This window comes from Amia ocellicauda, chromosome 11 (genome assembly GCF_036373705.1).
Source record: "Amia ocellicauda isolate fAmiCal2 chromosome 11, fAmiCal2.hap1, whole genome shotgun sequence".
NCBI classification, from domain to species: Eukaryota; Metazoa; Chordata; class Actinopteri; order Amiiformes; family Amiidae; genus Amia; species Amia ocellicauda.
Window position 1 is genome coordinate 25,573,996 of NC_089860.1, and position 20,515 is coordinate 25,594,510.

Here is a 20,515-nt window from a genome sequence, read left to right on the forward strand (position 1 = left end):
CAGCTCGATGCTCAAGGGTCATGTGATCAATCATTTCTTGCAGTGTTCAGGCCTGCCTCCTGTGACACTGAGGGTCATCTTGTAATTGTCGTTTTTGCCTGGATGTCTTGAAATTCTGAAGAACTAAATGAGGATAAGCGTTTTCCCATGACGCTCTCTGGCCCCGCCCCTCCCGGCGGGCGGCCGCGATGGCCAAAGCCCCGGCTTTTCATTTGGGAACACTGGTGGACGTTCCCCCGTCAATTCCACGGAGGAAATATTTGTTGTCATTGGCTGAGAGGGATCATCAGTGCTATTCCAATTATATGGGAACAGCAGAGAGGGAGAGACTGAGACGTAGAGATAAACATTGATAGAAAGGCAGGGAGAAGAATGGGAGAGAGATTCAAAACAATCATTCTAGAAAAGAAAGCAGAGAAACTATTTGCCAGCTGACAAGGAGCCACGGCACCACACCACACCAGGTATATGAGCACTTTGAGAGAGCATTTCTCATCGCTTATGGCCATACCACCCTGAATATCAACCGATCTCGTCTGATCTCGCAAACTAAGCAGGCTCAGGCCTGGTCAGTACTCGGATGGGAGAGTGCCTGGGAATACCAGGTGCTGTAAGCTTTTTCACACTGTTGACAGCAGGGGGCACCTATTCCTCACACCTCACTTGTATTTTCTCCTCCATGCGTGCCTCTCGCACAAACAGAAAAAAAACAAAAAGCTCCGTAAACGCGTGCAGCCCACCCACTCATGCGGAAAGGAGCGGAGCGAAGCAATAACGATCTGTTTTTCATCGTACAGGAATGATGAGGGGAGAGCGCGAACGCAGTCCCCCACTACCAGAAATTTTGCAGTCGAGATTCCCACATTTGGGGAATTCGCAGGGGTCAGCACAACCGGAGTGCAATGGCCGAGCCTCGCCCTGGGTGAACCACCTTCGTGATCATGGTATCTCCCCTGCCAGGTAAGTATGAGTTGGAAAGGCGACCCATGCCACGGGCGCCTGGCACGACCCCATCACCATCCCAGGGTGGGTAAAATGTCAGCTCGATGCTCAAGGGTCATGTGATCAATCATTTCTTGCAGTGTTCAGGCCTGCCTCCTGTGACACTGAGGGTCATCTTGTAATTGTCGTTTTTGCCTGGATGTCTTGAAATTCTGAAGAACTAAATGAGGATAAGCGTTTTCCCATGACGCTCTCTGGCCCCGCCCCTCCCGGCGGGCGGCCGCGATGGCCAAAGCCCCGGCTTTTCATTTGGGAACACTGGTGGACGTTCCCCCGTCAATTCCACGGAGGAAATATTTGTTGTCATTGGCTGAGAGGGATCATCAGTGCTATTCCAATTATATGGGAACAGCAGAGAGGGAGAGACTGAGACGTAGAGATAAACATTGATAGAAAAGAAAGCAGAGAAACTATTTGCCAGCTGACAAGGAGCCACGGCACCACACCACACCAGGTATATGAGCACTTTGAGAGAGCATTTCTCATCGCTTATGGCCATACCACCCTGAATATCAACCGATCTCGTCTGATCTCGCAAACTAAGCGGGCTCAGGCCTGGTCAGTACTCGGATGGGAGAGTGCCTGGGAATACCAGGTGCTGTAAGCTTTTTCACACTGTTGACAGCAGGGGGCACCTATTCCTCACACCTCACTTGTATTTTCTCCTCCATGCGTGCCTCTCGCACAAACAGAAAAAAAACAAAAAGCTCCGTAAACGCGTGCAGCCCACCCACTCATGCGGAAAGGAGCGGAGCGAAGCAATAACGATCTGTTTTTCATCGTACAGGAATGATGAGGGGAGAGCGCGAACGCAGTCCCCCACTACCAGAAATTTTGCAGTCGAGATTCCCACATTTGGGGAATTCGCAGGGGTCAGCACAACCGGAGTGCAATGGCCGAGCCTCGCCCTGGGTGAACCACCTTCATGATCATGGTATCTCCCCTGCCAGGTAAGTATGAGTTGGAAAGGCGACCCATGCCACGGGCGCCTGGCACGACCCCATCACCATCCCAGGGTGGGTAAAATGTCAGCTCGATGCTCAAGGGTCATGTGATCAATCATTTCTTGCAGTGTTCAGGCCTGCCTCCTGTGACACTGAGGGTCATCTTGTAATTGTCGTTTTTGCCTGGATGTCTTGAAATTCTGAAGAACTAAATGAGGATAAGCGTTTTCCCATGACGCTCTCTGGCCCCGCCCCTCCCGGCGGGCGGCCGCGATGGCCAAAGCCCCGGCTTTTCATTTGGGAACACTGGTGGACGTTCCCCCGTCAATTCCACGGAGGAAATATTTGTTGTCATTGGCTGAGAGGGATCATCAGTGCTATTCCAATTATATGGGAACAGCAGAGAGGGAGAGACTGAGACGTAGAGATAAACATTGATAGAAAGGCAGGGAGAAGAATGGGAGAGAGATTCAAAACAATCATTCTAGAAAAGAAAGCAGAGAAACTATTTGCCAGCTGACAAGGAGCCACGGCACCACACCACACCAGGTATATGAGCACTTTGAGAGAGCATTTCTCATCGCTTATGGCCATACCACCCTGAATATCAACCGATCTCGTCTGATCTCGCAAACTAAGCAGGCTCAGGCCTGGTCAGTACTCGGATGGGAGAGTGCCTGGGAATACCAGGTGCTGTAAGCTTTTTCACACTGTTGACAGCAGGGGGCACCTATTCCTCACACCTCACTTGTATTTTCTCCTCCATGCGTGCCTCTCGCACAAACAGAAAAAAAACAAAAAGCTCCGTAAACGCGTGCAGCCCACCCACTCATGCGGAAAGGAGCGGAGCGAAGCAATAACGATCTGTTTTTCATCGTACAGGAATGATGAGGGGAGAGCGCGAACGCAGTCCCCCACTACCAGAAATTTTGCAGTCGAGATTCCCACATTTGGGGAATTCGCAGGGGTCAGCACAACCGGAGTGCAATGGCCGAGCCTCGCCCTGGGTGAACCACCTTCGTGATCATGGTATCTCCCCTGCCAGGTAAGTATGAGTTGGAAAGGCGACCCATGCCACGGGCGCCTGGCACGACCCCATCACCATCCCAGGGTGGGTAAAATGTCAGCTCGATGCTCAAGGGTCATGTGATCAATCATTTCTTGCAGTGTTCAGGCCTGCCTCCTGTGACACTGAGGGTCATCTTGTAATTGTCGTTTTTGCCTGGATGTCTTGAAATTCTGAAGAACTAAATGAGGATAAGCGTTTTCCCATGACGCTCTCTGGCCCCGCCCCTCCCGGCGGGCGGCCGCGATGGCCAAAGCCCCGGCTTTTCATTTGGGAACACTGGTGGACGTTCCCCCGTCAATTCCACGGAGGAAATATTTGTTGTCATTGGCTGAGAGGGATCATCAGTGCTATTCCAATTATATGGGAACAGCAGAGAGGGAGAGACTGAGACGTAGAGATAAACATTGATAGAAAAGAAAGCAGAGAAACTATTTGCCAGCTGACAAGGAGCCACGGCACCACACCACACCAGGTATATGAGCACTTTGAGAGAGCATTTCTCATCGCTTATGGCCATACCACCCTGAATATCAACCGATCTCGTCTGATCTCGCAAACTAAGCGGGCTCAGGCCTGGTCAGTACTCGGATGGGAGAGTGCCTGGGAATACCAGGTGCTGTAAGCTTTTTCACACTGTTGACAGCAGGGGGCACCTATTCCTCACACCTCACTTGTATTTTCTCCTCCATGCGTGCCTCTCGCACAAACAGAAAAAAAACAAAAAGCTCCGTAAACGCGTGCAGCCCACCCACTCATGCGGAAAGGAGCGGAGCGAAGCAATAACGATCTGTTTTTCATCGTACAGGAATGATGAGGGGAGAGCGCGAACGCAGTCCCCCACTACCAGAAATTTTGCAGTCGAGATTCCCACATTTGGGGAATTCGCAGGGGTCAGCACAACCGGAGTGCAATGGCCGAGCCTCGCCCTGGGTGAACCACCTTCATGATCATGGTATCTCCCCTGCCAGGTAAGTATGAGTTGGAAAGGCGACCCATGCCACGGGCGCCTGGCACGACCCCATCACCATCCCAGGGTGGGTAAAATGTCAGCTCGATGCTCAAGGGTCATGTGATCAATCATTTCTTGCAGTGTTCAGGCCTGCCTCCTGTGACACTGAGGGTCATCTTGTAATTGTCGTTTTTGCCTGGATGTCTTGAAATTCTGAAGAACTAAATGAGGATAAGCGTTTTCCCATGACGCTCTCTGGCCCCGCCCCTCCCGGCGGGCGGCCGCGATGGCCAAAGCCCCGGCTTTTCATTTGGGAACACTGGTGGACGTTCCCCCGTCAATTCCACGGAGGAAATATTTGTTGTCATTGGCTGAGAGGGATCATCAGTGCTATTCCAATTATATGGGAACAGCAGAGAGGGAGAGACTGAGACGTAGAGATAAACATTGATAGAAAAGAAAGCAGAGAAACTATTTGCCAGCTGACAAGGAGCCACGGCACCACACCACACCAGGTATATGAGCACTTTGAGAGAGCATTTCTCATCGCTTATGGCCATACCACCCTGAATATCAACCGATCTCGTCTGATCTCGCAAACTAAGCGGGCTCAGGCCTGGTCAGTACTCGGATGGGAGAGTGCCTGGGAATACCAGGTGCTGTAAGCTTTTTCACACTGTTGACAGCAGGGGGCACCTATTCCTCACACCTCACTTGTATTTTCTCCTCCATGCGTGCCTCTCGCACAAACAGAAAAAAAACAAAAAGCTCCGTAAACGCGTGCAGCCCACCCACTCATGCGGAAAGGAGCGGAGCGAAGCAATAACGATCTGTTTTTCATCGTACAGGAATGATGAGGGGAGAGCGCGAACGCAGTCCCCCACTACCAGAAATTTTGCAGTCGAGATTCCCACATTTGGGGAATTCGCAGGGGTCAGCACAACCGGAGTGCAATGGCCGAGCCTCGCCCTGGGTGAACCACCTTCGTGATCATGGTATCTCCCCTGCCAGGTAAGTATGAGTTGGAAAGGCGACCCATGCCACGGGCGCCTGGCACGACCCCATCACCATCCCAGGGTGGGTAAAATGTCAGCTCGATGCTCAAGGGTCATGTGATCAATCATTTCTTGCAGTGTTCAGGCCTGCCTCCTGTGACACTGAGGGTCATCTTGTAATTGTCGTTTTTGCCTGGATGTCTTGAAATTCTGAAGAACTAAATGAGGATAAGCGTTTTCCCATGACGCTCTCTGGCCCCGCCCCTCCCGGCGGGCGGCCGCGATGGCCAAAGCCCCGGCTTTTCATTTGGGAACACTGGTGGACGTTCCCCCGTCAATTCCACGGAGGAAATATTTGTTGTCATTGGCTGAGAGGGATCATCAGTGCTATTCCAATTATATGGGAACAGCAGAGAGGGAGAGACTGAGACGTAGAGATAAACATTGATAGAAAGGCAGGGAGAAGAATGGGAGAGAGATTCAAAACAATCATTCTAGAAAAGAAAGCAGAGAAACTATTTGCCAGCTGACAAGGAGCCACGGCACCACACCACACTAGGTATATGAGCACTTTGAGAGAGCATTTCTCATCGCTTATGGCCATACCACCCTGAATATCAACCGATCTCGTCTGATCTCGCAAACTAAGCAGGCTCAGGCCTGGTCAGTACTCGGATGGGAGAGTGCCTGGGAATACCAGGTGCTGTAAGCTTTTTCACACTGTTGACAGCAGGGGGCACCTATTCCTCACACCTCACTTGTATTTTCTCCTCCATGCGTGCCTCTCGCACAAACAGAAAAAAAACAAAAAGCTCCGTAAACGCGTGCAGCCCACCCACTCATGCGGAAAGGAGCGGAGCGAAGCAATAACGATCTGTTTTTCATCGTACAGGAATGATGAGGGGAGAGCGCGAACGCAGTCCCCCACTACCAGAAATTTTGCAGTCGAGATTCCCACATTTGGGGAATTCGCAGGGGTCAGCACAACCGGAGTGCAATGGCCGAGCCTCGCCCTGGGTGAACCACCTTCGTGATCATGGTATCTCCCCTGCCAGGTAAGTATGAGTTGGAAAGGCGACCCATGCCACGGGCGCCTGGCACGACCCCATCACCATCCCAGGGTGGGTAAAATGTCAGCTCGATGCTCAAGGGTCATGTGATCAATCATTTCTTGCAGTGTTCAGGCCTGCCTCCTGTGACACTGAGGGTCATCTTGTAATTGTCGTTTTTGCCTGGATGTCTTGAAATTCTGAAGAACTAAATGAGGATAAGCGTTTTCCCATGACGCTCTCTGGCCCCGCCCCTCCCGGCGGGCGGCCGCGATGGCCAAAGCCCCGGCTTTTCATTTGGGAACACTGGTGGACGTTCCCCCGTCAATTCCACGGAGGAAATATTTGTTGTCATTGGCTGAGAGGGATCATCAGTGCTATTCCAATTATATGGGAACAGCAGAGAGGGAGAGACTGAGACGTAGAGATAAACATTGATAGAAAAGAAAGCAGAGAAACTATTTGCCAGCTGACAAGGAGCCACGGCACCACACCACACCAGGTATATGAGCACTTTGAGAGAGCATTTCTCATCGCTTATGGCCATACCACCCTGAATATCAACCGATCTCGTCTGATCTCGCAAACTAAGCGGGCTCAGGCCTGGTCAGTACTCGGATGGGAGAGTGCCTGGGAATACCAGGTGCTGTAAGCTTTTTCACACTGTTGACAGCAGGGGGCACCTATTCCTCACACCTCACTTGTATTTTCTCCTCCATGCGTGCCTCTCGCACAAACAGAAAAAAAACAAAAAGCTCCGTAAACGCGTGCAGCCCACCCACTCATGCGGAAAGGAGCGGAGCGAAGCAATAACGATCTGTTTTTCATCGTACAGGAATGATGAGGGGAGAGCGCGAACGCAGTCCCCCACTACCAGAAATTTTGCAGTCGAGATTCCCACATTTGGGGAATTCGCAGGGGTCAGCACAACCGGAGTGCAATGGCCGAGCCTCGCCCTGGGTGAACCACCTTCATGATCATGGTATCTCCCCTGCCAGGTAAGTATGAGTTGGAAAGGCGACCCATGCCACGGGCGCCTGGCACGACCCCATCACCATCCCAGGGTGGGTAAAATGTCAGCTCGATGCTCAAGGGTCATGTGATCAATCATTTCTTGCAGTGTTCAGGCCTGCCTCCTGTGACACTGAGGGTCATCTTGTAATTGTCGTTTTTGCCTGGATGTCTTGAAATTCTGAAGAACTAAATGAGGATAAGCGTTTTCCCATGACGCTCTCTGGCCCCGCCCCTCCCGGCGGGCGGCCGCGATGGCCAAAGCCCCGGCTTTTCATTTGGGAACACTGGTGGACGTTCCCCCGTCAATTCCACGGAGGAAATATTTGTTGTCATTGGCTGAGAGGGATCATCAGTGCTATTCCAATTATATGGGAACAGCAGAGAGGGAGAGACTGAGACGTAGAGATAAACATTGATAGAAAGGCAGGGAGAAGAATGGGAGAGAGATTCAAAACAATCATTCTAGAAAAGAAAGCAGAGAAACTACTTGCCAGCTGACAAGGAGCCACGGCACCACACCACACCAGGTATATGAGCACTTTGAGAGAGCATTTCTCATCGCTTATGGCCATACCACCCTGAATATCAACCGATCTCGTCTGATCTCGCAAACTAAGCAGGCTCAGGCCTGGTCAGTACTCGGATGGGAGAGTGCCTGGGAATACCAGATGCTGTAAGCTTTTTCACACTGTTGACAGCAGGGGGCACCTATTCCTCACACCTCACTTGTATTTTCTCCTCCATGCGTGCCTCTCGCACAAACAGAAAAAAAACAAAAAGCTCCGTAAACACGTGCAGCCCACCCACTCATGCGGAAAGGAGCGGAGCGAAGCAATAACGATCTGTTTTTCATCGTACAGGAATGATGAGGGGAGAGCGCGAACGCAGTCCCCCACTACCAGAAATTTTGCAGTCGAGATTCCCACATTTGGGGAATTCGCAGGGGTCAGCACAACCGGAGTGCAATGGCCGAGCCTCGCCCTGGGTGAACCACCTTCGTGATCATGGTATCTCCCCTGCCAGGTAAGTATGAGTTGGAAAGGCGACCCATGCCACGGGCGCCTGGCACGACCCCATCACCATCCCAGGGTGGGTAAAATGTCAGCTCGATGCTCAAGGGTCATGTGATCAATCATTTCTTGCAGTGTTCAGGCCTGCCTCCTGTGACACTGAGGGTCATCTTGTAATTGTCGTTTTTGCCTGGATGTCTTGAAATTCTGAAGAACTAAATGAGGATAAGCGTTTTCCCATGACGCTCTCTGGCCCCGCCCCTCCCGGCGGGCGGCCGCGATGGCCAAAGCCCCGGCTTTTCATTTGGGAACACTGGTGGACGTTCCCCCGTCAATTCCACGGAGGAAATATTTGTTGTCATTGGCTGAGAGGGATCATCAGTGCTATTCCAATTATATGGGAACAGCAGAGAGGGAGAGACTGAGACGTAGAGATAAACATTGATAGAAAAGAAAGCAGAGAAACTATTTGCCAGCTGACAAGGAGCCACGGCACCACACCACACCAGGTATATGAGCACTTTGAGAGAGCATTTCTCATCGCTTATGGCCATACCACCCTGAATATCAACCGATCTCGTCTGATCTCGCAAACTAAGCGGGCTCAGGCCTGGTCAGTACTCGGATGGGAGAGTGCCTGGGAATACCAGGTGCTGTAAGCTTTTTCACACTGTTGACAGCAGGGGGCACCTATTCCTCACACCTCACTTGTATTTTCTCCTCCATGCGTGCCTCTCGCACAAACAGAAAAAAAACAAAAAGCTCCGTAAACGCGTGCAGCCCACCCACTCATGCGGAAAGGAGCGGAGCGAAGCAATAACGATCTGTTTTTCATCGTACAGGAATGATGAGGGGAGAGCGCGAACGCAGTCCCCCACTACCAGAAATTTTGCAGTCGAGATTCCCACATTTGGGGAATTCGCAGGGGTCAGCACAACCGGAGTGCAATGGCCGAGCCTCGCCCTGGGTGAACCACCTTCATGATCATGGTATCTCCCCTGCCAGGTAAGTATGAGTTGGAAAGGCGACCCATGCCACGGGCGCCTGGCACGACCCCATCACCATCCCAGGGTGGGTAAAATGTCAGCTCGATGCTCAAGGGTCATGTGATCAATCATTTCTTGCAGTGTTCAGGCCTGCCTCCTGTGACACTGAGGGTCATCTTGTAATTGTCGTTTTTGCCTGGATGTCTTGAAATTCTGAAGAACTAAATGAGGATAAGCGTTTTCCCATGACGCTCTCTGGCCCCGCCCCTCCCGGCGGGCGGCCGCGATGGCCAAAGCCCCGGCTTTTCATTTGGGAACACTGGTGGACGTTCCCCCGTCAATTCCACGGAGGAAATATTTGTTGTCATTGGCTGAGAGGGATCATCAGTGCTATTCCAATTATATGGGAACAGCAGAGAGGGAGAGACTGAGACGTAGAGATAAACATTGATAGAAAGGCAGGGAGAAGAATGGGAGAGAGATTCAAAACAATCATTCTAGAAAAGAAAGCAGAGAAACTATTTGCCAGCTGACAAGGAGCCACGGCACCACACCACACCAGGTATATGAGCACTTTGAGAGAGCATTTCTCATCGCTTATGGCCATACCACCCTGAATATCAACCGATCTCGTCTGATCTCGCAAACTAAGCAGGCTCAGGCCTGGTCAGTACTCGGATGGGAGAGTGCCTGGGAATACCAGGTGCTGTAAGCTTTTTCACACTGTTGACAGCAGGGGGCACCTATTCCTCACACCTCACTTGTATTTTCTCCTCCATGCGTGCCTCTCGCACAAACAGAAAAAAAACAAAAAGCTCCGTAAACGCGTGCAGCCCACCCACTCATGCGGAAAGGAGCGGAGCGAAGCAATAACGATCTGTTTTTCATCGTACAGGAATGATGAGGGGAGAGCGCGAACGCAGTCCCCCACTACCAGAAATTTTGCAGTCGAGATTCCCACATTTGGGGAATTCGCAGGGGTCAGCACAACCGGAGTGCAATGGCCGAGCCTCGCCCTGGGTGAACCACCTTCGTGATCATGGTATCTCCCCTGCCAGGTAAGTATGAGTTGGAAAGGCGACCCATGCCACGGGCGCCTGGCACGACCCCATCACCATCCCAGGGTGGGTAAAATGTCAGCTCGATGCTCAAGGGTCATGTGATCAATCATTTCTTGCAGTGTTCAGGCCTGCCTCCTGTGACACTGAGGGTCATCTTGTAATTGTCGTTTTTGCCTGGATGTCTTGAAATTCTGAAGAACTAAATGAGGATAAGCGTTTTCCCATGACGCTCTCTGGCCCCGCCCCTCCCGGCGGGCGGCCGCGATGGCCAAAGCCCCGGCTTTTCATTTGGGAACACTGGTGGACGTTCCCCCGTCAATTCCACGGAGGAAATATTTGTTGTCATTGGCTGAGAGGGATCATCAGTGCTATTCCAATTATATGGGAACAGCAGAGAGGGAGAGACTGAGACGTAGAGATAAACATTGATAGAAAGGCAGGGAGAAGAATGGGAGAGAGATTCAAAACAATCATTCTAGAAAAGAAAGCAGAGAAACTATTTGCCAGCTGACAAGGAGCCACGGCACCACACCACACCAGGTATATGAGCACTTTGAGAGAGCATTTCTCATCGCTTATGGCCATACCACCCTGAATATCAACCGATCTCGTCTGATCTCGCAAACTAAGCAGGCTCAGGCCTGGTCAGTACTCGGATGGGAGAGTGCCTGGGAATACCAGGTGCTGTAAGCTTTTTCACACTGTTGACAGCAGGGGGCACCTATTCCTCACACCTCACTTGTATTTTCTCCTCCATGCGTGCCTCTCGCACAAACAGAAAAAAAACAAAAAGCTCCGTAAACGCGTGCAGCCCACCCACTCATGCGGAAAGGAGCGGAGCGAAGCAATAACGATCTGTTTTTCATCATACAGGAATGATGAGGGGAGAGCGCGAACGCAGTCCCCCACTACCAGAAATTTTGCAGTCGAGATTCCCACATTTGGGGAATTCGCAGGGGTCAGCACAACCGGAGTGCAATGGCCGAGCCTCGCCCTGGGTGAACCACCTTCGTGATCATGGTATCTCACCTGCCAGGTAAGTATGAGTTGGAAAGGCGACCCATGCCACGGGCGCCTGGCACGACCCCATCACCATCCCAGGGTGGGTAAAATGTCAGCTCGATGCTCAAGGGTCATGTGATCAATCATTTCTTGCAGTGTTCAGGCCTGCCTCCTGTGACACTGAGGGTCATCTTGTAATTGTCGTTTTTGCCTGGATGTCTTGAAATTCTGAAGAACTAAATGAGGATAAGCGTTTTCCCATGACGCTCTCTGGCCCCGCCCCTCCCGGCGGGCGGCCGCGATGGCCAAAGCCCCGGCTTTTCATTTGGGAACACTGGTGGACGTTCCCCCGTCAATTCCACGGAGGAAATATTTGTTGTCATTGGCTGAGAGGGATCATCAGTGCTATTCCAATTATATGGGAACAGCAGAGAGGGAGAGACTGAGACGTAGAGATAAACATTGATAGAAAGGCAGGGAGAAGAATGGGAGAGAGATTCAAAACAATCATTCTAGAAAAGAAAGCAGAGAAACTACTTGCCAGCTGACAAGGAGCCACGGCACCACACCACACCAGGTATATGAGCACTTTGAGAGAGCATTTCTCATCGCTTATGGCCATACCACCCTGAATATCAACCGATCTCGTCTGATCTCGCAAACTAAGCAGGCTCAGGCCTGGTCAGTACTCGGATGGGAGAGTGCCTGGGAATACCAGATGCTGTAAGCTTTTTCACACTGTTGACAGCAGGGGGCACCTATTCCTCACACCTCACTTGTATTTTCTCCTCCATGCGTGCCTCTCGCACAAACAGAAAAAAAACAAAAAGCTCCGTAAACACGTGCAGCCCACCCACTCATGCGGAAAGGAGCGGAGCGAAGCAATAACGATCTGTTTTTCATCGTACAGGAATGATGAGGGGAGAGCGCGAACGCAGTCCCCCACTACCAGAAATTTTGCAGTCGAGATTCCCACATTTGGGGAATTCGCAGGGGTCAGCACAACCGGAGTGCAATGGCCGAGCCTCGCCCTGGGTGAACCACCTTCGTGATCATGGTATCTCCCCTGCCAGGTAAGTATGAGTTGGAAAGGCGACCCATGCCACGGGCGCCTGGCACGACCCCATCACCATCCCAGGGTGGGTAAAATGTCAGCTCGATGCTCAAGGGTCATGTGATCAATCATTTCTTGCAGTGTTCAGGCCTGCCTCCTGTGACACTGAGGGTCATCTTGTAATTGTCGTTTTTGCCTGGATGTCTTGAAATTCTGAAGAACTAAATGAGGATAAGCGTTTTCCCATGACGCTCTCTGGCCCCGCCCCTCCCGGCGGGCGGCCGCGATGGCCAAATTAATTTGTTCAATGCATTTTCAGTTATTTTCAATGTATCTGACTCTTGGATCTCGGACTCGGGTTTCCCTTCAATAGCGAGAGAAACCTTTGTCCAGCAGGGGGCTTTTTGAGCTGTACTTGACAGTCTTTCTTTTTTCCTTGCAGGGAGCTGATCCATCAGGCCAGACCAGACGAGACGGGGAGGTGCCGGTTGACAGAGCTGCAGAGTCCTGGGTCCTTGGAGCGGTCCGGAGGCCGAGGCGAGTGGAGATTGGGACGGACCGGGAGCGACAGGGGACCTAGCCAGAGGGGTCGGAGGACTCCTCACGGAGTGGGTCCCATCCAGAAGCCCGGCCGACCATCTACCCGGAGCCCGGCCTGACCAGGACTGCTCCCCGCTGACGTCACCAGCCAGGATCCAGGAGAGGCCTCGGATTCCAGGGACCGACCAGGCCGATCGGCAACGTCCCTGAGGGAGACCTCCTGCAGCCAGGGCCCGGACTTCTCCCCGCAAGGCCCGCTCCCTGCAAGAGCCCCGGAGGTGGAAGCTGCTCCCCAGCCAGGTGGACTTGCCCCGACCTCCGGATTGAGAGCCTCCCGACCCTTCTCCAAGGTAGGAAAGTGCAGCATGGCCCAGCGAACCGCCGGTGTGAGGCGCCATAATGCGGTGCGCTTCAGCCGTGAGGCTGGAGCCGAGACCGCGGCCCTCACCCGGCTGGAGTTCAGCAGGTCCGTGCTGCAGAGGGGCCTGGGCTTTGCCCCTTCTGAGCTGAACTGTGTGGTAAAACTGCCTGGACCTAGGGACGTGTTCGAGGTGAGCTTTAAGAACCCTCAAGTGCTGGAGAGTTTTTGGAACCTGTATAGGGAGAAAAAAGACAGCATGCCCCTGAATGACTTTGTGGTCGACGCCCTGACAGATAGAGAGATTAAAATTGTAACTATTCAGTTTTACAATGAAGCAGTGGCAGAGTATGACGTAGAAGTATGGCTGAGGAGACACTGTGAGATCCTGTCTGAAAGTAGGAGAGTTAATGATGAGGATGGGGTCTGGACCGGTGCTCGGCGGTGGCAGGTGCGCCTGCAGGTGGAAGTGGCCGCCATCGGCGGAGTACGCCATCTACCAAGCACCGTGGTTTTAGGAGCAAATAGGGGGCTTGTCTTTTATCATGGCATGCCCAAATTATGTAGGAACTGCGGGGCCCTGGGTCATTTAGCCGCAGCCTGTACCGTTGTTAAGTGCAAGGTCTGCGGCGGGGAACATCAGACCAGGGCCTGCAAGCAGGAGAGGGCCTGCAACCTGTGCGGTGGGGGAGGGCACCTTTTTAGGAATTGTCCCTCCTCCTATGCAAATAGGGCGCGGGCCCTCGGGGGTGGTGGAGAGAGAGAAAATCAAGTGGAGGCTCCTCCAAAGGTGATACCCCAAGATGGGGGTAGAGAGGAAACAATCCTCAGGAGCCTCATAGGCTCCCTCTCTGACTCTGGGTCAGAAGTGGAGGCAGAGGGAGAGTGGACAGTGGTAGCGGGGAAGAGAAGGAGGGCTGAGAAGAGGAGCATGGGTAGGGGGGGTATGATGAAAAAGAGGATTCATTCTGCAGATTCTCCCCCCCCTGCCGGCTCCTCCCCTGCTCCAGAGTCCCCTCCCTCAAATTTTTATACGCCCCACTCTGACTCCGGAGAGGAGAGTGGTGGGCCTTCTCCACTGCCCCGAGTGGGCAGCCTGGTAGAGGAGAGGCCCCCTAGAAATAACATTCCTCCTGCCCCACAACTGAGACTCTCCCAGGGGAGGGGTCAGGTATGCCCTCCCGGCAGTAGTGGGAGAGCTGCAGGTCCTCAGGAGACGAGAGTCGGCGCCAGTGTCCTTTCCCAGAAAGACATCAGGGACGTGATGGCAAGGTCACTGGCGCTAGGGGAGGAGGCCTGCGGCGGCAGACAGCCGGGAAGGGAGAGACCACCCCCTCCCCCACCATTAGTTAAAAGAACAACTAGCGGGGTCTACACAGTTTTCTCCCCAGTTGTACATAAAGCCTCTGCCCTGCCATCTGTTCGTCGGGCCTCGGCCGCAAAGGAACCAGGGAGAACCTCCAGCACCACGGGCCCTGAGCCCAGTGGAGTTTTGCCCGCCTTACCGGGTGGCGGGAGCCGAGCCCCCCCCATAGTCTTCCTAGAGGATCAAGCGGTGAGGCAAATGATTGAAATGAGGGGTGCTAGCGCTAAGCTAGGTGAGGGAGAAGAGAGGAGTGGGGAAGAGAAAGGTTTCTTTACATGATTGTTACGGAGCGGGTAATTGCCCTCACAGCCATTATGGCATTAACCATTATTTCAATTAATGTGAGGAGCATTGCTGAGGTGAAAAAGAGGACCGATGTTTTAAACTCTCTGGCTGGAATGAAGGCAGACATTATTTGTTTACAGGAGTGCGGCATCCCGTTCCAAAAAGAATACAAAGATCTCCGGGACACTTGGACCCTAGGAGAATCCTTCTGGTCGGGGTCCAATGTGTCCCGAGCGGACGGGATTGCCGTACTCCTGAAAAACCCCTTCTTAACAGTTAAAACATTTAAGGTCATAGAGGCGGGCAGACTGGCCAGCCTCGATTTTAAATACAAGGGGGCTGTATTGAGGCTGGTCAATGTCTATGCCCCCACCAGCCAGAGAGAGAGAGTCCTCTTTCTCCCTCAGCTACGCCCGCTCCTGATCGGCACCTTGCCAGTTATCATTTCAGGTGATTTCAACTGTGCTCTGAGGGATGTAGACCGGAGTAAGCCCCGTAACGATAGATCCAGCAGGGACCTCGCTGCGTTCGTGGAGGACTTTGAACTCTGCGACGCAGGTCGGGACCTGGTCCCCTTGTTCACCTGGGTGAGTTCTTCTGGCTCCTCCTTCTCCAGGATAGATCTCGTCCTCCTCAGCAAGCCACTGGAGAGGACCGCCATGTCTTCGGAGGCGGTCTTCTTTTCAGACCACAGGCTCCTGACGACAGAGGTGCTCATTCCGAGCACACGGGAGTCGGGGCCTGGGGTCTGGAAGCTCAACACCTCTCTGCTCGATGACCCTCGTGTGATTAAGACCTTTAGCAGACGCCTCGAGGAGTGGAGGACCCTGAAGGACCTTTTTGATTCTCCCATAGAGTGGTGGGAGATGATGAAGAAAAGAACCAAGGGCTACTTCATTCAGCTGGGGAAACGGAAAGCTCGCGAGAGGCGGGCGAGATATTCCCATCTAAACGCCCGCCTCCAGCGCCTGAGTCTTTTACAGCTCAGAGGCTTCGACCTAGCTGAGGAGGTGGCCCGGGTCAAACTGAGTCTCTCCGCCCTCTATCGGGAGGAGCAAGAAAAGATCAAGGTCCTTTCCAGGGTCCGCATCATGGAGGACGATGAGAAATGCAGCCGCTTCTTCTTCAAGAAAACGAAGGAGAGGCGGCCTGCAATGTCCTCCATGATCGACTCCTCGGGGCAAGAGGTGGAGGGCAGAGAGGCTGTTGAGACAGTGGTGCGGGATTTCTACAGGGAGTTGTACGACCAGAAGGTGGTGGATCAAAATCTGATCCATCACTTTCTGTCCCTGTTGGAGTCCCGCAATGAGGGGGACGAGGAGGAGGAGGAGGATCCAGAGATCACCACCACTGAACTCTCCCAGGTGATAAAGAGTCTTAACTCTGGATGGACACCGGGTCCCGATGGGATCCCTGCTGAGTTCTATAAGATCTTTTGGGAGGTGCTTAAGGAAGATCTGGGCCAGGTCCTGGGGTCGATGTACAGAGAGGGCAGATTGGCCCCTTCGATGAAGAAAAGTATCCTCTCCCTTCTTCACAAGAAGGGAGACCCAAAAGATCTGAGGAACTGGCGGCCAGTCAGCCTCCTGTGCACCGACTACAAGATACTGGCCAAAGCACTGACGCTCCGGCTGCAGCGGCCACTCCCTCAAGTCGTGGGTCCCAACCAGGTCTGTGGTGCCCGGGGGAGATCGGCGGCCGACAACGCCATGCTGCTCAGGGATGTCGTGGCCTACTCGAACGAGAGAGGGCTTCCCCTGGTCCTAATCAGCTTGGACCAGGAGAAAGCCTTCGACAGAGTGGGCCACGAATACCTGCAGCTCGTTATGGAGAGGATGGGTCTCGCTCTTGGCCTGAGGAAGTGGGTGAAGATCATCTACAGCGGCCTAAGCAGCAGGGTCCTTGTGAACCGCCACCTGACCGAACCATTTCCGGTCAGGTCGGGGGTCCGGCAGGGTTGTCCCCTGTCGGCCCTGCTGTACGTCCTCTGCTTGGAGCCGTTCATGCAGGCGATCCGCCGGGACGTCCGGGTGACAGGTTTCCATCTCCCGGGTTCCGGCGGAGAGCAACTGAAGGCCCTGGCCTATATGGACGACGTGGCCGTGGTCTGCGGTTCACCCAGGGCGAGGCTCGGCCATTGCACTCCGGTTGTGCTGACCCCTGCGAATTCCCCAAATGTGGGAATCTCGACTGCAAAATTTCTGGTAGTGGGGGACTGCGTTCGCGCTCTCCCCTCATCATTCCTGTACGATGAAAAACAGATCGTTACTGCTTCGCTCCGCTCCTTTCCGCATGAGTGGGTGGGCTGCACGCGTTTACGGAGCTTTTTGTTTTTTTTCTGTTTGTGCGAGAGGCACGCATGGAGGAGAAAATACAAGTGAGGTGTGAGGAATGGGTGCCCCCTGCTGTCAACAGTGTGAAAAAGCTTACAGCATCTGGTATTCCCAGGCACTCTCCCATCCGAGTACTGACCAGGCCTGAGCCTGCTTAGTTTGCGAGATCAGACGAGATCGGTTGATATTCAGGGTGGTTTGGCCATAAGCGATGAGAAATGCTCTCTCAAAGTGCTCATATACCTGGTGTGGTGTGGTGCCGTGGCTCCTTGTCAGCTGGCAAATAGTTTCTCTGCTTTCTTTTCTAGAATGATTGTTTTGAATCTCTCTCCCATTCTTCTCCCTGCCTTTCTATCAATGTTTATCTCTACGTCTCAGTCTCTCCCTCTCTGCTGTTCCCATATAATTGGAATAGCACTGATGATCCCTCTCAGCCAATGACAACAAATATTTCCTCCGTGGAATTGACGGGGGAACGTCCACCAGTGTTCCCAAATGAAAAGCCGGGGCTTTGGCCATCGCGGCCGCCCGCCGGGAGGGGCGGGGCCAGAGAGCGTCATGGGAAAACGCTTATCCTCATTTAGTTCTTCAGAATTTCAAGACATCCAGGCAAAAACGACAATTACAAGATGACCCTCAGTGTCACAGGAGGCAGGCCTGAACACTGCAAGAAATGATTGATCACATGACCCTTGAGCATCGAGCTGACATTTTACCCACCCTGGGATGGTGATGGGGTCGTGCCAGGCGCCCGTGGCATGGGTCGCCTTTCCAACTCATACTTACCTGGCAGGGGAGATACCATGATCACGAAGGTGGTTCACCCAGGGCGAGGCTCGGCCATTGCACTCCGGTTGTGCTGACCCCTGCGAATTCCCCAAATGTGGGAATCTCGACTGCAAAATTTCTGGTAGTGGGGGACTGCGTTCGCGCTCTCCCCTCATCATTCCTGTACGATGAAAAACAGATCGTTACTGCTTCGCTCCGCTCCTTTCCGCATGAGTGGGTGGGCTGCACGCGTTTACGGAGCTTTTTGTTTTTTTTCTGTTTGTGCGAGAGGCACGCATGGAGGAGAAAATACAAGTGAGGTGTGAGGAATGGGTGCCCCCTGCTGTCAACAGTGTGAAAAAGCTTACAGCATCTGGTATTCCCAGGCACTCTCCCATCCGAGTACTGACCAGGCCTGAGCCTGCTTAGTTTGCGAGATCAGACGAGATCGGTTGATATTCAGGGTGGTTTGGCCATAAGCGATGAGAAATGCTCTCTCAAAGTGCTCATATACCTGGTGTGGTGTGGTGCCGTGGCTCCTTGTCAGCTGGCAAATAGTTTCTCTGCTTTCTTTTCTAGAATGATTGTTTTGAATCTCTCTCCCATTCTTCTCCCTGCCTTTCTATCAATGTTTATCTCTACGTCTCAGTCTCTCCCTCTCTGCTGTTCCCATATAATTGGAATAGCACTGATGATCCCTCTCAGCCAATGACAACAAATATTTCCTCCGTGGAATTGACGGGGGAACGTCCACCAGTGTTCCCAAATGAAAAGCCGGGGCTTTGGCCATCGCGGCCGCCCGCCGGGAGGGGCGGGGCCAGAGAGCGTCATGGGAAAACGCTTATCCTCATTTAGTTCTTCAGAATTTCAAGACATCCAGGCAAAAACGACAATTACAAGATGACCCTCAGTGTCACAGGAGGCAGGCCTGAACACTGCAAGAAATGATTGATCACATGACCCTTGAGCATCGAGCTGACATTTTACCCACCCTGGGATGGTGATGGGGTCGTGCCAGGCGCCCGTGGCATGGGTCGCCTTTCCAACTCATACTTACCTGGCAGGGGAGATACCATGATCACGAAGGTGGTTCACCCAGGGCGAGGCTCGGCCATTGCACTCCGGTTGTGCTGACCCCTGCGAATTCCCCAAATGTGGGAATCTCGAATTCGCTCCGCTCCTTTCCGCATGAGTGGGTGGGCTGCACGCGTTTACGGAGCTTTTTGTTTTTTTTCTGTTTGTGCGAGAGGCACGCATGGAGGAGAAAATACAAGTGAGGTGTGAGGAATGGGTGCCCCCTGCTGTCAACAGTGTGAAAAAGCTTACAGCATCTGGTATTCCCAGGCACTCTCCCATCCGAGTACTGACCAGGCCTGAGCCTGCTTAGTTTGCGAGATCAGACGAGATCGGTTGATATTCAGGGTGGTTTGGCCATAAGCGATGAGAAATGCTCTCTCAAAGTGCTCATATACCTGGTGTGGTGTGGTGCCGTGGCTCCTTGTCAGCTGGCAAATAGTTTCTCTGCTTTCTTTTCTAGAATGATTGTTTTGAATCTCTCTCCCATTCTTCTCCCTGCCTTTCTATCAATGTTTATCTCTACGTCTCAGTCTCTCCCTCTCTGCTGTTCCCATATAATTGGAATAGCACTGATGATCCCTCTCAGCCAATGACAACAAATATTTCCTCCGTGGAATTGACGGGGGAACGTCCACCAGTGTTCCCAAATGAAAAGCCGGGGCTTTGGCCATCGCGGCCGCCCGCCGGGAGGGGCGGGGCCAGAGAGCGTCATGGGAAAACGCTTATCCTCATTTAGTTCTTCAGAATTTCAAGACATCCAGGCAAAAACGACAATTACAAGATGACCCTCAGTGTCACAGGAGGCAGGCCTGAACACTGCAAGAAATGATTGATCACATGACCCTTGAGCATCGAGCTGACATTTTACCCACCCTGGGATGGTGATGGGGTCGTGCCAGGCGCCCGTGGCATGGGTCGCCTTTCCAACTCATACTTACCTGGCAGGGGAGATACCATGATCACGAAGGTGGTTCACCCAGGGCGAGGCTCGGCCATTGCACTCCGGTTGTGCTGACCCCTGCGAATTCCCCAAATCGCGCTCTCCCCTCATCATTCCTGTATGATGAAAAACAGATCGTTATTGCTTCGCTCCGCTCCTTTCCGCATGAGTGGGTGGGCTGCACGCGTTTACGGAGCTTTTTGTTTTTTTTCTGTTTGTGCGAGAGGCACGCATGGAGGAGAAAATACAAGTGAGGTGTGAGGAATGGGTGCCCCCTGCTGTCAACAGTGTGAAAAAGCTTACAGCATCTGGTATTCCCAGGCACTCTCCCATCCGAGTACTGACCAGGCCTGAGCCTGCTTAGTTTGCGAGATCAGACGAGATCGGTTGATATTCAGGGTGGTTTGGCCATAAGCGATGAGAAATGCTCTCTCAAAGTGCTCATATACCTGGTGTGGTGTGGTGCCGTGGCTCCTTGTCAGCTGGCAAATAGTTTCTCTGCTTTCTTTTCTAGAATGATTGTTTTGAATCTCTCTCCCATTCTTCTCCCTGCCTTTCTATCAATGTTTATCTCTACGTCTCAGTCTCTCCCTCTCTGCTGTTCCCATATAATTGGAATAGCACTGATGATCCCTCTCAGCCAATGACAACAAATATTTCCTCCGTGGAATTGACGGGGGAACGTCCACCAGTGTTCCCAAATGAAAAGCCGG

General features: G+C 52.7%; 14 non-coding genes and 14 pseudogenes across 14 annotated transcripts; 16 read left to right on the forward strand and 12 right to left on the reverse strand.

The window, feature by feature from the left end:
- Positions 1–497: 497 nt before the first annotated feature.
- LOC136763815 (uncharacterized) lies at positions 498–617 on the forward strand (annotated as a pseudogene).
- A 187-nt stretch (positions 618–804) lies between these two features.
- Positions 805–968, reverse strand: LOC136763711 (U1 spliceosomal RNA). The gene has a single exon (XR_010821037.1). It is a non-coding gene; the product is annotated as a U1 spliceosomal RNA (small nuclear RNA).
- Positions 969–1,489: 521 nt separating this feature from the next.
- LOC136763845 (uncharacterized) lies at positions 1,490–1,609 on the forward strand (annotated as a pseudogene).
- A 187-nt stretch (positions 1,610–1,796) lies between these two features.
- LOC136763686 (U1 spliceosomal RNA) lies at positions 1,797–1,960 on the reverse strand. Its single transcript, XR_010821014.1, has one exon. It is a non-coding gene; the product is annotated as a U1 spliceosomal RNA (small nuclear RNA).
- Positions 1,961–2,528: 568 nt separating this feature from the next.
- Positions 2,529–2,648, forward strand: LOC136763816 (uncharacterized; annotated as a pseudogene).
- A 187-nt stretch (positions 2,649–2,835) lies between these two features.
- On the reverse strand, positions 2,836–2,999 carry LOC136763712 (U1 spliceosomal RNA). Its single transcript, XR_010821038.1, has one exon. It is a non-coding gene; the product is annotated as a U1 spliceosomal RNA (small nuclear RNA).
- A 521-nt stretch (positions 3,000–3,520) lies between these two features.
- Positions 3,521–3,640, forward strand: LOC136763642 (uncharacterized; annotated as a pseudogene).
- A 187-nt stretch (positions 3,641–3,827) lies between these two features.
- LOC136763687 (U1 spliceosomal RNA) lies at positions 3,828–3,991 on the reverse strand. The gene has a single exon (XR_010821015.1). It is a non-coding gene; the product is annotated as a U1 spliceosomal RNA (small nuclear RNA).
- A 521-nt stretch (positions 3,992–4,512) lies between these two features.
- On the forward strand, positions 4,513–4,632 carry LOC136763643 (uncharacterized; annotated as a pseudogene).
- Positions 4,633–4,819: 187 nt separating this feature from the next.
- Positions 4,820–4,983, reverse strand: LOC136763713 (U1 spliceosomal RNA). Its single transcript, XR_010821039.1, has one exon. It is a non-coding gene; the product is annotated as a U1 spliceosomal RNA (small nuclear RNA).
- A 568-nt stretch (positions 4,984–5,551) lies between these two features.
- Positions 5,552–5,671, forward strand: LOC136763818 (uncharacterized; annotated as a pseudogene).
- Positions 5,672–5,858: 187 nt separating this feature from the next.
- On the reverse strand, positions 5,859–6,022 carry LOC136763714 (U1 spliceosomal RNA). The gene has a single exon (XR_010821040.1). It is a non-coding gene; the product is annotated as a U1 spliceosomal RNA (small nuclear RNA).
- A 521-nt stretch (positions 6,023–6,543) lies between these two features.
- LOC136763645 (uncharacterized) lies at positions 6,544–6,663 on the forward strand (annotated as a pseudogene).
- Positions 6,664–6,850: 187 nt separating this feature from the next.
- Positions 6,851–7,014, reverse strand: LOC136763688 (U1 spliceosomal RNA). The gene has a single exon (XR_010821016.1). It is a non-coding gene; the product is annotated as a U1 spliceosomal RNA (small nuclear RNA).
- Positions 7,015–7,582: 568 nt separating this feature from the next.
- On the forward strand, positions 7,583–7,702 carry LOC136763663 (uncharacterized; annotated as a pseudogene).
- A 187-nt stretch (positions 7,703–7,889) lies between these two features.
- LOC136763716 (U1 spliceosomal RNA) lies at positions 7,890–8,053 on the reverse strand. The gene has a single exon (XR_010821041.1). It is a non-coding gene; the product is annotated as a U1 spliceosomal RNA (small nuclear RNA).
- Positions 8,054–8,574: 521 nt separating this feature from the next.
- LOC136763646 (uncharacterized) lies at positions 8,575–8,694 on the forward strand (annotated as a pseudogene).
- A 187-nt stretch (positions 8,695–8,881) lies between these two features.
- On the reverse strand, positions 8,882–9,045 carry LOC136763689 (U1 spliceosomal RNA). The gene has a single exon (XR_010821017.1). It is a non-coding gene; the product is annotated as a U1 spliceosomal RNA (small nuclear RNA).
- Positions 9,046–9,613: 568 nt separating this feature from the next.
- Positions 9,614–9,733, forward strand: LOC136763819 (uncharacterized; annotated as a pseudogene).
- A 187-nt stretch (positions 9,734–9,920) lies between these two features.
- Positions 9,921–10,084, reverse strand: LOC136763717 (U1 spliceosomal RNA). The gene has a single exon (XR_010821042.1). It is a non-coding gene; the product is annotated as a U1 spliceosomal RNA (small nuclear RNA).
- A 568-nt stretch (positions 10,085–10,652) lies between these two features.
- LOC136763820 (uncharacterized) lies at positions 10,653–10,772 on the forward strand (annotated as a pseudogene).
- Positions 10,773–10,959: 187 nt separating this feature from the next.
- LOC136763764 (U1 spliceosomal RNA) lies at positions 10,960–11,123 on the reverse strand. The gene has a single exon (XR_010821084.1). It is a non-coding gene; the product is annotated as a U1 spliceosomal RNA (small nuclear RNA).
- Positions 11,124–11,691: 568 nt separating this feature from the next.
- Positions 11,692–11,811, forward strand: LOC136763664 (uncharacterized; annotated as a pseudogene).
- Positions 11,812–11,998: 187 nt separating this feature from the next.
- On the reverse strand, positions 11,999–12,162 carry LOC136763718 (U1 spliceosomal RNA). The gene has a single exon (XR_010821043.1). It is a non-coding gene; the product is annotated as a U1 spliceosomal RNA (small nuclear RNA).
- A 4,610-nt stretch (positions 12,163–16,772) lies between these two features.
- LOC136763767 (uncharacterized) lies at positions 16,773–16,920 on the forward strand (annotated as a pseudogene).
- An 875-nt stretch (positions 16,921–17,795) lies between these two features.
- Positions 17,796–17,959, forward strand: LOC136763719 (U1 spliceosomal RNA). Its single transcript, XR_010821044.1, has one exon. It is a non-coding gene; the product is annotated as a U1 spliceosomal RNA (small nuclear RNA).
- An 875-nt stretch (positions 17,960–18,834) lies between these two features.
- LOC136763768 (uncharacterized) lies at positions 18,835–18,960 on the forward strand (annotated as a pseudogene).
- Positions 18,961–19,792: 832 nt separating this feature from the next.
- Positions 19,793–19,952, forward strand: LOC136763773 (U1 spliceosomal RNA). The gene has a single exon (XR_010821086.1). It is a non-coding gene; the product is annotated as a U1 spliceosomal RNA (small nuclear RNA).
- Positions 19,953–20,515: the final 563 nt, after the last annotated feature.